Source organism: Triturus cristatus, chromosome 1_1 (assembly GCF_964204655.1).
Source record: "Triturus cristatus chromosome 1_1, aTriCri1.1, whole genome shotgun sequence".
Lineage (NCBI taxonomy): Eukaryota > Metazoa > Chordata > Amphibia > Caudata > Salamandridae > Triturus > Triturus cristatus.
Genome location: NC_140579.1, coordinates 350304136 through 350320979, shown reverse-complemented (window position 1 = coordinate 350320979; position 16844 = coordinate 350304136).

Here is a 16844-nt window from a genome sequence, read left to right as displayed (position 1 = left end):
GAGTTTTGGAACTAACAAATATTCCTCTAAAATCAGCTGAATTCCGAATTCCGATTTACTCTCCTGTTATCAGGAGAGAACCCAGTGCTGCATCTTTTAGCCCAGCACTGACCCTGAAAAGTAATTCTAGGCGTACTTACCAGTAGCTTGTATTTCCGTCAATAGGAATCCGTTGTGTGGTTTTCAGCAGAAAAGTATGAAAGTGTGGAGTTTTGGAACTTACAGATATATTCCTCTAAAATCAGCCGAACTACGAATTCCGATTTACTCATTTGTTATCAGGAGAGATCCCAGTGCTACATCTTTTAGCCCAGCACTGACCCTGAAAAGTAATTCTAAGCATACTTACCAGTAACTTGTATTTCCTTCCATAGGAATCCATTGTGTGGTTTTCAGCAGAGAAGTTTCGAAGTGTGGAGTTTTGGAACTTACAAATATTCCTCTAAAATCAGACGAACTACGAATTCCGATTTACTCACCTGTTATCAGGAGAGACCTCAGTGCTGAATCTTTAAGGCCAGTACTGATCCTGAAAAGTAATTATAACCATACTTACCAGTGGGTTGAATTTCATTCCATAGGCTAACATTGACTGGTTTCACTTGGAAATTCTTCTCAGCGTTGAGGTTTGGAACTTTAAAATAATCCTCTAAAATTAGCCGAACTACGAATTCCGATTTACTCACCTGTTATCAGGAGAGACCTCAGTGCTGAATCTTTAAGGCCAGTACTGATCCTGAAAAGTAATTCTAACCATACTTACCAGTGGGTTGAATTTCCTTCCATAGGCTAACATTGACTGGTTTCACTTGGAAATTCTGCTCAGTGTGGAGGTTTGGAACTCTAAAATATTCCTCTAAAATCAGCCGAACTACGAATTCCGATTTACTCAAATGTTATCAGGAGAGACCTCAGTGCTGAATCTTTAAGGCCAGTACTGATCCTGAAAATTAATTCTAACCGTACTTACCAGTAACTTGTATTTCCTTCCGTAGGCTTACATTGACTGGTTTCACTTGGAAATTCTTCTAAGTATGGAGTTTTGGAACTTTAAAATATTCCTCTAAAATCAGCCAAACTACGAATTCCGATTTACTCACATGTTGTCAGGAGAGAACTCAGTGCTGCATCTTTTAGCCCAGCACTGACCCTGAAAAGTAATTCTAAGCATACTTACCAGTAACTTGTATTTCCTTCCATAGGAATCCATTGTGTGGTTTTCAGCAGAGAAGTTTCGAAGTGTGGAGTTTTGGTACTTACAAATAGTTCTCTAAAATAAGCCAAACTACGAATTCCGATTTACTCACCTGTTATCAGGAGAGATCCCCGAGCTGCAACTTTTAGCCCAGCACTGACCCTGAAAAGTAATTCGAAGCGTACTTACAAGTAACTTGTATTTCCTTCCATAGGAATCCATTGTGTTTTTCAGCAGAAAAGTATCTAAGTGTGGAGTTTTGGAACTTACAAATATTCCTCTAAAATCAGCCGAACTACGAATTCCGATTTACTCAAATGTTATCAGGAGAGACCTCAGTGCTGAATCTTTAAGGCCAGTACTGATCCTGAAAAGTAATTCTAACCGTACTAACCAGTAACTTGTATTTCCTTCCATAGGCTTACATTGACTGGTTTCACTTGGAAATTCTTCTTAGTGTGGAGTTTTGGAACTTTAAAATATTCATCTAAAATCAGCCAAACTATGAATTCCGATTTACTCAAATGTTATCAGGAGAGACCTCAGTGCTGCATCTTTTGGCCCAGCAATGACCCTGAAAAGTAATTCTAAGCATACTTACCAGTAACTTGTATTTTCTTCCTTAGGAATCCATTGTGTGGTTTTCAGCAGAGAAGTTTCGAAGTGTGTAGTTTTGGTACTTACAAATATTCCTCTAAAATAAGCCAAACTACGAATTCCGATTTACTCACATGTCATCAGGAGACAACTCAGTGCTGCATCTTTTAGCACAGCACTGACCCTGAAAAAAAATTCTAAGCGTACTTACCAGTAACTTGTATTTCCTTCCTTAGGAATCCATTGTGTGGTTTTCAGCAGAAAAGTTTCGAAGTGTGGAGTTTTGGAACTAACAAATATTCCTCTAAAATCAGCTGAATTCCGAATTCCGATTTACTCTCCTGTTATCAGGAGAGAACCCAGTGCTGCATCTTTTAGCCCAGCACTGACCCTGAAAAGTAATTCTAGGCGTACTTACCAGTAGCTTGTATTTCCGTCAATAGGAATCCGTTGTGTGGTTTTCAGCAGAAAAGTATGAAAGTGTGGAGTTTTGGAACTTACAGATATATTCCTCTAAAATCAGCCGAACTACGAATTCCGATTTACTCATTTGTTATCAGGAGAGATCCCAGTGCTACATCTTTTAGCCCAGCACTGACCCTGAAAAGTAATTCTAAGCATACTTACCAGTAACTTGTATTTCCTTCCATAGGAATCCATTGTGTGGTTTTCAGCAGAGAAGTTTCGAAGTGTGGAGCTTTGGAACTTACAAATATTCCTCTAAAATCAGACGAACTACGAATTCCGATTTACTCACCTGTTATCAGGAGAGACCTCAGTGCTGAATCTTTAAGGCCAGTACTGATCCTGAAAAGTAATTCTAACCATACTTACCAGTAGGTTGAATTTCCTTCCATAGGCTAACATTGACTGGTTTCACTTGGAAATTCTTCTCAGTGTGGAGGTTTGGAACTTTAAAATAATCCTCTAAAATTAGCCAAACTACGAATTCCGATTTACTCACCTGTTATCAGGAGAGACCTCAGTGCTGAATCTTTAAGGCCAGTACTGATCCTGAAAAGTAATTCTAACCATACTTACCAGTGGGTTGAATTTCCTTCCATAGGCTAACATTGACTGGTTTCACTTGGAAATTCTTCTCAGTGTGGAGGTTTGGAACTCTAAAATATTCCTCTAAAATCAGCCGAACTACGAATTCCGATTTACTCAAATGTTATCAGGAGAGACCTCAGTGCTGAATCTTTAAGGCCAGTACTGATCCTGAAAATTAATTCTAACCGTACTTACCAGTAACTTGTATTTCCTTCCGTAGGCTTACATTGACTGGTTTCACTTGGAAATTCTTCTAAGTATGGAGTTTTGGAACTTTAAAATATTCCTCTAAAATCAGCCAAACTACGAATTCCGATTTACTCACATGTTGTCAGGAGAGAACTCAGTGCTGCATCTTTTAGCCCAGCACTGACCCTGAAAAGTAATTCTAAGCATACTTACCAGTAACTTGTATTTCCTTCCATAGGAATCCATTGTGTGGTTTTCAGCAGAGAAGTTTCGAAGTGTGGAGTTTTGGTACTTACAAATAGTCCTCTAAAATAAGCCAAACTACGAATTCCGATTTACTCACCTGTTATCAGGAGAGATCCCCGAGCTGCAACTTTTAGCCCAGCACTGACCCTGAAAAGTAATTCGAAGCGTACTTACAAGTAACTTGTATTTCCTTCCATAGGAATCCATTGTGTTTTTCAGCAGAAAAGTATCTAAGTGTGGAGTTTTGGAACTTACAAATATTCCTCTAAAATCAGCCGAACTACGAATTCCGATTTACTTAAATGTTATCAGGAGAGACCTCAGTGCTGAATCTTTAAGGCCAGTACTGATCCTGAAAAGTAATTCTAACCGTACTAACCAGTAACTTGTATTTCCTTCCATAGGCTTACATTGACTGGTTTCACTTGGAAATTCTTCTTAGTGTGGAGTTTTGGAACTTTAAAATATTAATCTTAAATCAGCCAAACTATGAATTCCGATTTACTCAAATGTTATCAGGAGAGACCTCAGTGCTGCATCTTTTGGCCCAGCAATGACCCTGAAAAGTAATTCTAAGCATAATTACCAGTAACTTGTATTTCCTTCCATAGGAATCCATTGTGTGGTTTTCAGCAGAGAAGTTTCGAAGTGTGTAGTTTTGGTACTTACAAATATTCCTCTAAAATAAGCCAAACTACGAATTCCGATTTACTCACATGTCATCAGGAGACAACTCAGTGCTGCATCTTTTAGCCCAGCACTGACCCTGAAAAGAAATTCTAAGCGTACTTACCAGTAACTTGTATTTCCTTCCTTAGGAATCCATTGTGTGGTTTTCAGCAGAAAAGTTTCGAAGTGTGGAGTTTTGGAACTAACAAATATTCCTCTAAAATCAGCTGAATTCCGAATTCCGATTTACTCTCCTGTTATCAGGAGAGAACCCAGTGCTGCATCTTTTAGCCCAGCACTGACCCTGAAAAGTAATTCTAGGCGTACTTACCAGTAGCTTGTATTTCCGTCAATAGGAATCCGTTGTGTGGTTTTCAGCAGAAAAGTATGAAAGTGTGGAGTTTTGGAACTTACAGATATATTCCTCTAAAATCAGCCGAACTACGAATTCCGATTTACTCATTTGTTATCAGGAGAGATCCCAGTGCTACATCTTTTAGCCCAGCACTGACCCTGAAAAGTAATTCTAAGCATACTTACCAGTAACTTGTATTTCCTTCCATAGGAATCCATTGTGTGGTTTTCAGCAGAGAAGTTTCGAAGTGTGGAGTTTTGGAACTTACAAATATTCCTCTAAAATCAGACGAACTTCGAATTCCGATTTACTCACCTGTTATCAGGAGAGACCTCAGTGCTGAATCTTTAAGGCCAGTACTGATCCTGAAAAGTAATTCTAACCATGCTTACCAGTAGGTTGAATTTCCTTCCATAGGCTAACATTGACTGGTTTCACTTGGAAATTCTTCTCAGTGTGGAGGTTTGGAACTTTAAAATAATCCTCTAAAATTAGCCGAACTACGAATTCCGATTTACTCACCTGTTATCAGGAGAGACCTCAGTGCTGAATCTTTAAGGCCAGTACTGATCCTGAAAAGTAATTCTAACCATACTTACCAGTGGGTTGAATTTCCTTCCATAGGCTAACATTGACTGGTTTCACTTGGAAATTCTTCTCAGTGTGGAGGTTTGGAACTCTAAAATATTCCTCTAAAATCAGCCGAATTACGAATTCCGATTTATTCAAATGTTATCAGGAGAGACCTCAGTGCTTAATCTTTAAGGCCAGTACTGATCCTGAAAATTTATTCTAACCGTACTTACCAGTAACTTGTATTTCCTTCCATAGGCTTACATTGACTGGTTTCACTTGGAAATTCTTCTAAGTGTGGAGTTTTGGAACTTTAAAATATTCCTCTAAAATCAGCCAAACTACGAATTACGATTTACTCACATGTTATCAGGAGAGAACACAGTGCTGCATCTTTTAGCCCAGCACTGACCCTGAAAAGTTATTCTAAGCATACTTACCAGTAACTTGTATTTCCTTCCATAGGAATCAATTGTGTGGTTTTCAGCAGAGAAGTTTCGAAGTGTGGAGTTTTGGTACTTACAAATATTCCTCTAAAATAAGCCAAACTACAAATTCCGATTTACTCACCTGTTATCAGAAGAGATCCCAGAGCTGCATCTTTTAGCCCAGCACTGACCCTGAAAAGTAATTCGAAGCGTACTTACAAGTAACTTGTATTTCCTTCCATAGGAATTCATTGTGTGGTTTTCAGCAGAAAAGTATCAAAGGTTGGAGTTTTGGAGCTTACAAATATTCCTCTAAAATCAGCTGAACTACGAATTCCGATTTACTCAAATGTTATCAGGAGAGACCTCAGTGCTGAATCTTTAAGGCCAGTACTGATCCTGAAAAGTAATTCTAACCGTACTTACCAGTAACTTGTATTTCCTTCCTTAGGCTTACATTGACAGTTTTCACTTGGAAATTCTTCTTAGTGTGGAGTTTTGGAACTTTAAAATATTCCTCTAAAATCAGCCAAACTACGAATTCTGATTTACTCAAATGTTATCAGGAGAGACCTCAGTGCTGCATCTTTTAGCCCAGCACTGACCCTGAAAATTAATTCTAACCGTACTTACCAGTAACTTGTATTTCCTTCCGTAGGCTTACATTGACTGGTTTCACTTGGAAATTCTTCTAAGTATGGAGTTTTGGAACTTTAAAATATTCCTCTAAAATCAGCCAAACTACGAATTCCGATTTACTCACATGTTGTCAGGAGAGAACTCAGTGCTGCATCTTTTAGCCCAGCACTGACCCTGAAAAGTAATTCTAAGCATACTTACCAGTAACTTGTATTTCCTTCCATAGGAATCCATTGTGTGGTTTTCAGCAGAGAAGTTTCGAAGTGTGGAGTTTTGGTACTTACAAATAGTCCTCTAAAATAAGCCAAACTACGAATTCCGATTTACTCACCTGTTATCAGGAGAGATCCCCGAGCTGCATCTTTTAGCCCAGCACTGACCCTGAAAAGTAATTCGAAGCGTACTTACAAGTAACTTGTATTTCCTTCCATAGGAATCCATTGTGTTTTTCAGCAGAAAAGTATCTAAGTGTGGAGTTTTGGAACTTACAAATATTCCTCTAAAATCAGCCGAACTACGAATTCCGATTTACTCAAATGTTATCAGGAGAGACCTCAGTGCTGAATCTTTAAGGCCAGTACTGATCCTGAAAAGTAATTCTAACCGTACTAACCAGTAACTTGTATTTCCTTCCATAGGCTTACATTGACTGGTTTCACTTGGAAATTCTTCTTAGTGTGGAGTTTTGGAACTTTGAAATATTCATCTAAAATCAGCCAAACTATGAATTCCGATTTACTCAAATGTTATCAGGAGAGACCTCAGTGCTGCATCTTTTGGCCCAGCAATGACCCTGAAAAGTAATTCTAAGCATACTTACCAGTAACTTGTATTTCCTTCCATAGGAATCCATTGTGTGGTTTTCAGCAGAGAAGTTTCGAAGTGTGTAGTTTTGGTACTTACAAATATTCCTCTAAAATAAGCCAAACTACGAATTCCGATTTACTCACATGTCATCAGGAGACAACTCAGTGCTGCATCTTTTAGCCCAGCACTGACCCTGAAAAGAAATTCTAAGCGTACTTACCAGTAACTTGTATTTCCTTCCTTAGGAATCCATTGTGTGGTTTTCAGCAGAAAAGTTTTGAAGTGTGGAGTTTTGGAACTAACAAATATTCCTCTAAAATCAGCTGAATTCCGAATTCCGATTTACTCTCCTGTTATCAGGAGAGAACCCAGTGCTGCATCTTTTAGCCCAGCACTGACCCTGAAAAGTAATTCTAGGCGTACTTACCAGTAGCTTGTATTTCCGTCAATAGGAATCCGTTGTGTGGTTTTCAGCAGAAAAGTATGAAAGTGTGGAGTTTTGGAACTTACAGATATATTCCTCTAAAATCAGCCGAACTACGAATTCCGATTTACTCATTTGTTATCAGGAGAGATCCCAGTGCTACATCTTTTAGCCCAGCACTGACCCTGAAAAGTAATTCTAAGCATACTTACCAGTAACTTGTATTTCCTTCCATAGGAATCCATTGTGTGGTTTTCAGCAGAGAAGTTTCGAAGTGTGGAGCTTTGGAACTTACAAATATTCCTCTAAAATCAGACGAACTACGAATTCCGATTTACTCACCTGTTATCAGGAGAGACCTCAGTGCTGAATCTTTAAGGCCAGTACTGATCCTGAAAAGTAATTCTAACCATACTTACCAGTAGGTTGAATTTCCTTCCATAGGCTAACATTGACTGGTTTCACTTGGAAATTCTTCTCAGTGTGGAGGTTTGGAACTTTAAAATAATCCTCTAAAATTAGCCGAACTACGAATTCCGATTTACTCACCTGTTATCAGGAGAGACCTCAGTGCTGAATCTTTAAGGCCAGTACTGATCCTGAAAAGTAATTCTAACCATACTTACCAGTGGGTTGAATTTCCTTCCATAGGCTAACATTGACTGTTTTCACTTGGAAATTCTTCTCAGTGTGGAGGTTTGGAACTCTAAAATATTCCTCTAAAATCAGCCGAACTACGAATTCCGATTTACTCAAATGTTATCAGGAGAGACCTCAGTGCTGAATCTTTAAGGCCAGTACTGATCCTGAAAATTAATTCTAACCGTACTTACCAGTAACTTGTATTTCCTTCCATAGGCTTACATTGACTGGTTTCACTTGGAAATTCTTCTAAGTGTGGAGTTTTGGAACTTTAAAATATTCCTCTAAAATCAGCCAAACTACGAATTACGATTTACTCACATGTTATCAGGAGAGAACACAGTGCTGCATCTTTTAGCCCAGCACTGACCCTGAAAAGTTATTCTAAGCATACTTACCAGTAACTTGTATTTCCTTCCATAGGAATCAATTGTGTGGTTTTCAGCAGAGAAGTTTCGAAGTGTGGAGTTTTGGTACTTACAAATAGTCCTCTAAAATAAGCCAAACTTCGAATTCCGATTTACTCACCTGTTATCAGGAGAGATCCCCGAGCTGCAACTTTTAGCCCAGCACTGACCCTGAAAAGTAATTCGAAGCGTACTTACAAGTAACTTGTATTTCCTTCCATAGGAATCCATTGTGTTTTTCAGCAGAAAAGTATCTAAGTGTGGAGTTTTGGAACTTACAAATATTCCTCTAAAATCAGCCGAACTACGAATTCCGATTTACTCAAATGTTATCAGGAGATACCTCAGTGCTGAATCTTTAAGGCCAGTACTGATCCTGAAAAGTAATTCTAACCGTACTAACCAGTAACTTGTATTTCCTTCCATAGGCTTACATTGACTGGTTTCACTTGGAAATTCTTCTTAGTGTGGAGTTTTGGAACTTTAAAATATTCATCTAAAATCAGCCAAACTATGAATTCCGATTTACTCAAATGTTATCAGGAGAGACCTCAGTGCTGCATCTTTTGGCCCAGCAATGACCCTGAAAAGTAATTCGAAGCGTACTTACAAGTAACTTGTATTTCCTTCCATAGGAATCCATTGTGTTTTTCAGCAGAAAAGTATCTAAGTGTGGAGTTTTGGAACTTACAAATATTCCTCTAAAATCAGCCGAACTACGAATTCCGATTTACTCAAATGTTATCAGGAGAGACCTCAGCGCTGAATCTTTAAGGCCAGTACTGATCCTGAAAAGTAATTCTAACCGTACTAACCAGTAACTTGTATTTCCCTCCATAGGCTTACATTGACTGGTTTCACTTGAAAATTCTTCTTAGTGTGGAGTTTTGGAACTTTAAAATATTCCTCTAAAATCAGCCAAACTATGAATTCCGATTTACTCAAATGTTATCAGGCGAGACCTCAGTGCTTCATCTTTTGGCCCAGCACTGACCCTGAAAAGTAATTCTAAGCATACTTACCAGTAACTTGTATTTCCTGCCTTAGGAATCCATTGTGTGGTTTTCTGCAGAGAAGTTTCGAAGTGTGTAGTTTTGGTACTTACAAATATTCCTTTAAAATAAGCCAAACTACGAATTCCGATTTACTCACATGTCATCAGGAGACAACTCAGTGCTGCATCTTTTAGCCCAGCACTGACCCTGAAAAGAAATTCTAAGCGTGCTTACCAGTAACTTGTATTTCCTTCCTTAGGAATCCATTGTGTGGTTTTCAGCAGAAAAGTTTCGAAGTGTGGAGTTTTGGAACTAACAAATATTCCTCTAAAATCAGCTGAATTCCGAATTCCGATTTACTCTCCTGTTATCAGGAGAGAACCCAGTGCTGCATCTTTTAGCCCAGCACTGACCCTGAAAAGTAATTCTAGGCGTACTTACCAGTAGCTTGTATTTCCGTCAATAGGAATCCGTTGTGTGGTTTTCAGCAGAAAAGTATGAAAGTGTGGAGTTTTGGAACTTACAGATATATTCCTCTAAAATCAGCCGAACTACGAATTCCGATTTACTCATTTGTTATCAGGAGAGATCCCAGTGCTACATCTTTTAGCCCAGCACTGACCCTGAAAAGTAATTCTAAGCATACTTACCAGTAACTTGTATTTCCTTCCATAGGAATCCATTGTGTGGTTTTCAGCAGAGAAGTTTCGAAGTGTGGAGTTTTGGAACTTACAAATATTCCTCTAAAATCAGACGAACTACGAATTCCGATTTACTCACCTGTTATCAGGAGAGACCTCAGTGCTGAATCTTTAAGGCCAGTACTGATCCTGAAAAGTAATTCTAACCATACTTACCAGTAGGTTGAATTTCCTTCCATAGGCTAACATTGACTGGTTTCACTTGGAAATTCTTCTTAGTGTTGAGGTTTGGAACTTTAAAATAATCCTCTAAAATTAGCCGAACTACGAATTCCGATTTACTCACCTGTTATCAGGAGAGACCTCAGTGCTGAATCTTTAAGGCCAGTACTGATCCTGAAAAGTAATTCTAACCATACTTACCAGTGGGTTGAATTTCCTTCCATAGGCTAACATTGACTGGTTTCACCTGGAAATTCTTCTCAGTGTGGAGGTTTGGAACTCTAAAATATTCCTCTAAAATCAGCCGAACTACGAATTCCGATTTACTCAAATGTTATCAGGAGAGACCTCAGTGCTGAATCTTTAAGGCCAGTACTGATCCTGAAAATTAATTCTAACCATACTTACCAGTAACTTGTATTTCCTTCCATAGGCTTACATTGACTGGTTTCACTTGGAAATTCTTCTAAGTGTGGAGTTTTGGAACTTTAAAATATTCCTCTAAAATCAGCCAAACTACGAATTACGATTTACTCACATGTTATCAGGAGAGAACACAGTGCTGCATCTTTTAGCCCAGCACTGACCCTGAAAAGTTATTCTAAGCATACTTACCAGTAACTTGTATTTCCTTCCATAGGAATCAATTGTGTGGTTTTCAGCAGAGAAGTTTCGAAGTGTGGAGTTTTGGTACTTACAAATATTCCTCTAAAATAAGCCAAACTACAAATTCCGATTTACTCACCTGTTATCAGAAGAGATCCCAGAGCTGCATCTTTTAGCCCAGCACTGACCCTGAAAAGAAATTCTAAGCGTACTTACCAGTAACTTGTATTTCCTTCCTTAGGAATCCATTGTGTGGTTTTCAGCAGAAAAGTTTCGAAGTGTGGAGTTTTGGAACTAACAAATATTCCTCTAAAATCAGCTGAATTCCGAATTCCGATTTACTCTCCTGTTATCAGGAGAGAACCCAGTGCTGCATCTTTTAGCCCAGCACTGACCCTGAAAAGTAATTCTAGGCGTACTTACCAGTAGCTTGTATTTCCGTCAATAGGAATCCGTTGTGTGGTTTTCAGCAGAAAAGTATGAAAGTGTGGAGTTTTGGAACTTACAGATATATTCCTCTAAAATCAGCCGAACTACGAATTCCGATTTACTCATTTGTTATCAGGAGAGATCCCAGTGCTACATCTTTTAGCCCAGCACTGACCCTGAAAAGTAATTCTAAGCATACTTACCAGTAACTTGTATTTCCTTCCATAGGAATCCATTGTGTGGTTTTCAGCAGAGAAGTTTCGAAGTGTGGAGTTTTGGAACTTACAAATATTCCTCTAAAATCAGACGAACTACGAATTCCGATTTACTCACCTGTTATCAGGAGAGACCTCAGTGCTGAATCTTTAAGGCCAGTACTGATCCTGAAAAGTAATTATAACCATACTTACCAGTGGGTTGAATTTCATTCCATAGGCTAACATTGACTGGTTTCACTTGGAAATTCTTCTCAGCGTTGAGGTTTGGAACTTTAAAATAATCCTCTAAAATTAGCCGAACTACGAATTCCGATTTACTCACCTGTTATCAGGAGAGACCTCAGTGCTGAATCTTTAAGGCCAGTACTGATCCTGAAAAGTAATTCTAACCATACTTACCAGTGGGTTGAATTTCCTTCCATAGGCTAACATTGACTGGTTTCACTTGGAAATTCTGCTCAGTGTGGAGGTTTGGAACTCTAAAATATTCCTCTAAAATCAGCCGAACTACGAATTCCGATTTACTCAAATGTTATCAGGAGAGACCTCAGTGCTGAATCTTTAAGGCCAGTACTGATCCTGAAAATTAATTCTAACCGTACTTACCAGTAACTTGTATTTCCTTCCGTAGGCTTACATTGACTGGTTTCACTTGGAAATTCTTCTAAGTATGGAGTTTTGGAACTTTAAAATATTCCTCTAAAATCAGCCAAACTACGAATTCCGATTTACTCACATGTTGTCAGGAGAGAACTCAGTGCTGCATTTTTTAGCCCAGCACTGACCCTGAAAAGTAATTCTAAGCATACTTACCAGTAACTTGTATTTCCTTCCATAGGAATCCATTGTGTGGTTTTCAGCAGAGAAGTTTCGAAGTGTGGAGTTTTGGTACTTACAAATAGTCCTCTAAAATAAGCCAAACTACGAATTCCGATTTACTCACCTGTTATCAGGAGAGATCCCCGAGCTGCAACTTTTAGCCCAGCACTGACCCTGAAAAGTAATTCGAAGCGTACTTACAAGTAACTTGTATTTCCTTCCATAGGAATCCATTGTGTTTTTCAGCAGAAAAGTATCTAAGTGTGGAGTTTTGGAACTTACAAATATTCCTCTAAAATCAGCCGAACTACGAATTCCGATTTACTCAAATGTTATCAGGAGAGACCTCAGTGCTGAATCTTTAAGGCCAGTACTGATCCTGAAAAGTAATTCTAACCGTACTAACCAGTAACTTGTATTTCCTTCCATAGGCTTACATTGACTGGTTTCACTTGGAAATTCTTCTTAGTGTGGAGTTTTGGAACTTTAAAATATTAATCTTAAATCAGCCAAACTATGAATTCCGATTTACTCAAATGTTATCAGGAGAGACCTCAGTGCTGCATCTTTTGGCCCAGCAATGACCCTGAAAAGTAATTCTAAGCATAATTACCAGTAACTTGTATTTCCTTCCATAGGAATCCATTGTGTGGTTTTCAGCAGAGAAGTTTCGAAGTGTGTAGTTTTGGTACTTACAAATATTCCTCTAAAATAAGCCAAACTACGAATTCCGATTTACTCACATGTCATCAGGAGACAACTCAGTGCTGCATCTTTTAGCCCAGCACTGACCCTGAAAAGAAATTCTAAGCGTACTTACCAGTAACTTGTATTTCCTTCCTTAGGAATCCATTGTGTGGTTTTCAGCAGAAAAGTTTCGAAGTGTGGAGTTTTGGAACTAACAAATATTCCTCTAAAATCAGCTGAATTCCGAATTCCGATTTACTCTCCTGTTATCAGGAGAGAACCCAGTGCTGCATCTTTTAGCCCAGCACTGACCCTGAAAAGTAATTCTAGGCGTACTTACCAGTAGCTTGTATTTCCGTCAATAGGAATCCGTTGTGTGGTTTTCAGCAGAAAAGTATGAAAGTGTGGAGTTTTGGAACTTACAGATATATTCCTCTAAAATCAGCCGAACTACGAATTCCGATTTACTCATTTGTTATCAGGAGAGATCCCAGTGCTACATCTTTTAGCCCAGCACTGACCCTGAAAAGTAATTCTAAGCATACTTACCAGTAACTTGTATTTCCTTCCATAGGAATCCATTGTGTGGTTTTCAGCAGAGAAGTTTCGAAGTGTGGAGTTTTGGAACTTACAAATATTCCTCTAAAATCAGACGAACTTCGAATTCCGATTTACTCATCTGTTATCAGGAGAGACCTCAGTGCTGAATCTTTAAGGCCAGTACTGATCCTGAAAAGTAATTCTAACCATACTTACCAGTAGGTTGAATTTCCTTCCATAGGCTAACATTGACTGGTTTCACTTGGAAATTCTTCTCAGTGTGGAGGTTTGGAACTTTAAAATAATCCTCTAAAATTAGCCGAACTACGAATTCCGATTTACTCACCTGTTATCAGGAGAGACCTCAGTGCTGAATCTTTAAGGCCAGTACTGATCCTGAAAAGTAATTCTAACCATACTTACCAGTGGGTTGAATTTCCTTCCATAGGCTAACATTGACTGGTTTCACTTGGAAATTCTTCTCAGTGTGGAGGTTTGGAACTCTAAAATATTCCTCTAAAATCAGCCGAATTATGAATTCCGATTTATTCAAATGTTATCAGGAGAGACCTCAGTGCTTAATCTTTAAGGCCAGTACTGATCCTGAAAATTTATTCTAACCGTACTTACCAGTAACTTGTATTTCCTTCCATAGGCTTACATTGACTGGTTTCACTTGGAAATTCTTCTAAGTGTGGAGTTTTGGAACTTTAAAATATTCCTCTAAAATCAGCCAAACTACGAATTACGATTTACTCACATGTTATCAGGAGAGAACACAGTGCTGCATCTTTTAGCCCAGCACTGACCCTGAAAAGTTATTCTAAGCATACTTACCAGTAACTTGTATTTCCTTCCATAGGAATCAATTGTGTGGTTTTCAGCAGAGAAGTTTCGAAGTGTGGAGTTTTGGTACTTACAAATATTCCTCTAAAATAAGCCAAACTACAAATTCCGATTTACTCACCTGTCATCAGAAGAGATCCCAGAGCTGCATCTTTTAGCCCAGCACTGACCCTGAAAAGTAATTCGAAGCGTACTTACAAGTAACTTGTATTTCCTTCCATAGGAATTCATTGTGTGGTTTTCAGCAGAAAAGTATCAAAGGTTGGAGTTTTGGAGCTTACAAATATTCCTCTAAAATCAGCTGAACTACGAATTCCGATTTACTCAAATGTTATCAGGAGAGACCTCAGTGCTGAATCTTTAAGGCCAGTACTGATCCTGAAAAGTAATTCTAACCGTACTTACCAGTAACTTGTATTTCCTTCCTTAGGCTTACATTGACAGTTTTCACTTGGAAATTCTTCTTAGTGTGGAGTTTTGGAACTTTAAAATATTCCTCTAAAATCAGCCAAACTACGAATTCTGATTTACTCAAATGTTATCAGGAGAGACCTCAGTGCTGCATCTTTTAGCCCAGCACTGACCCTGAAAATTAATTCTAACCGTACTTACCAGTAACTTGTATTTCCTTCCGTAGGCTTACATTGACTGGTTTCACTTGGAAATTCTTCTAAGTATGGAGTTTTGGAACTTTAAAATATTCCTCTAAAATCAGCCAAACTACGAATTCCGATTTACTCACATGTTGTCAGGAGAGAACTCAGTGCTGCATCTTTTAGCCCAGCACTGACCCTGAAAAGTAATTCTAAGCATACTTACCAGTAACTTGTATTTCCTTCCATAGGAATCCATTGTGTGGTTTTCAGCAGAGAAGTTTCGAAGTGTGGAGTTTTGGTACTTACAAATAGTCCTCTAAAATAAGCCAAACTACGAATTCCGATTTACTCACCTGTTATCAGGAGAGATCCCCGAGCTGCATCTTTAGCCCAGCACTGACCCTGAAAAGTAATTCGAAGCGTACTTACAAGTAACTTGTATTTCCTTCCATAGGAATCCATTGTGTTTTTCAGCAGAAAAGTATCTAAGTGTGGAGTTTTGGAACTTACAAATATTCCTCTAAAATCAGCCGAACTACGAATTCCGATTTACTCAAATGTTATCAGAAGAGACCTCAGTGCTGAATCTTTAAGGCCAGTACTGATCCTGAAAAGTAATTCTAACCGTACTAACCAGTAACTTGTATTTCCTTCCATAGGCTTACATTGACTGGTTTCACTTGGAAATTCTTCTTAGTGTGGAGTTTTGGAACTTTGAAATATTCATCTAAAATCAGCCAAACTATGAATTCCGATTTACTCAAATGTTATCAGGAGAGACCTCAGTGCTGCATCTTTTGGCCCAGCAATGACCCTGAAAAGTAATTCTAAGCATACTTACCAGTAACTTGTATTTCCTTCCATAGGAATCCATTGTGTGGTTTTCAGCAGAGAAGTTTCGAAGTGTGTAGTTTTGGTACTTACAAATATTCCTCTAAAATAAGCCAAACTACGAATTCCGATTTACTCACATGTCATCAGGAGACAACTCAGTGCTGCATCTTTTAGCCCAGCACTGACCCTGAAAAGAAATTCTAAGCGTACTTACCAGTAACTTGTATTTCCTTCCTTAGGAATCCATTGTGTGGTTTTCAGCAGAAAAGTTTTGAAGTGTGGAGTTTTGGAACTAACAAATATTCCTCTAAAATCAGCTGAATTCCGAATTCCGATTTACTCTCCTGTTATCAGGAGAGAACCCAGTGCTGCATCTTTTAGCCCAGCACTGACCCTGAAAAGTAATTCTAGGCGTACTTACCAGTAGCTTGTATTTCCGTCAATAGGAATCCGTTGTGTGGTTTTCAGCAGAAAAGTATGAAAGTGTGGAGTTTTGGAACTTACAGATATATTCCTCTAAAATCAGCCGAACTACGAATTCCGATTTACTCATTTGTTATCAGGAGAGATCCCAGTGCTACATCTTTTAGCCCAGCACTGACCCTGAAAAGTAATTCTAAGCATACTTACCAGTAACTTGTATTTCCTTCCATAGGAATCCATTGTGTGGTTTTCAGCAGAGAAGTTTCGAAGTGTGGAGCTTTGGAACTTACAAATATTCCTCTAAAATCAGACGAACTACGAATTCCGATTTACTCACCTGTTATCAGGAGAGACCTCAGTGCTGAATCTTTAAGGCCAGTACTGATCCTGAAAAGTAATTCTAACCATACTTACCAGTAGGTTGAATTTCCTTCCATAGGCTAACATTGACTGGTTTCACTTGGAAATTCTTCTCAGTGTGGAGGTTTGGAACTTTAAAATAATCCTCTAAAATTAGCCGAACTACGAATTCCGATTTACTCACCTGTTATCAGGAGAGACCTCAGTGCTGAATCTTTAAGGCCAGTACTGATCCTGAAAAGTAATTCTAACCATACTTACCAGTGGGTTGAATTTCCTTCCATAGGCTAACATTGACTGGTTTCACTTGGAAATTCTTCTCAGTGTGGAGGTTTGGAACTCTAAAATATTCCTCTAAAATCAGCCGAACTACGAATTCCGATTTACTCAAATGTTATCAGGAG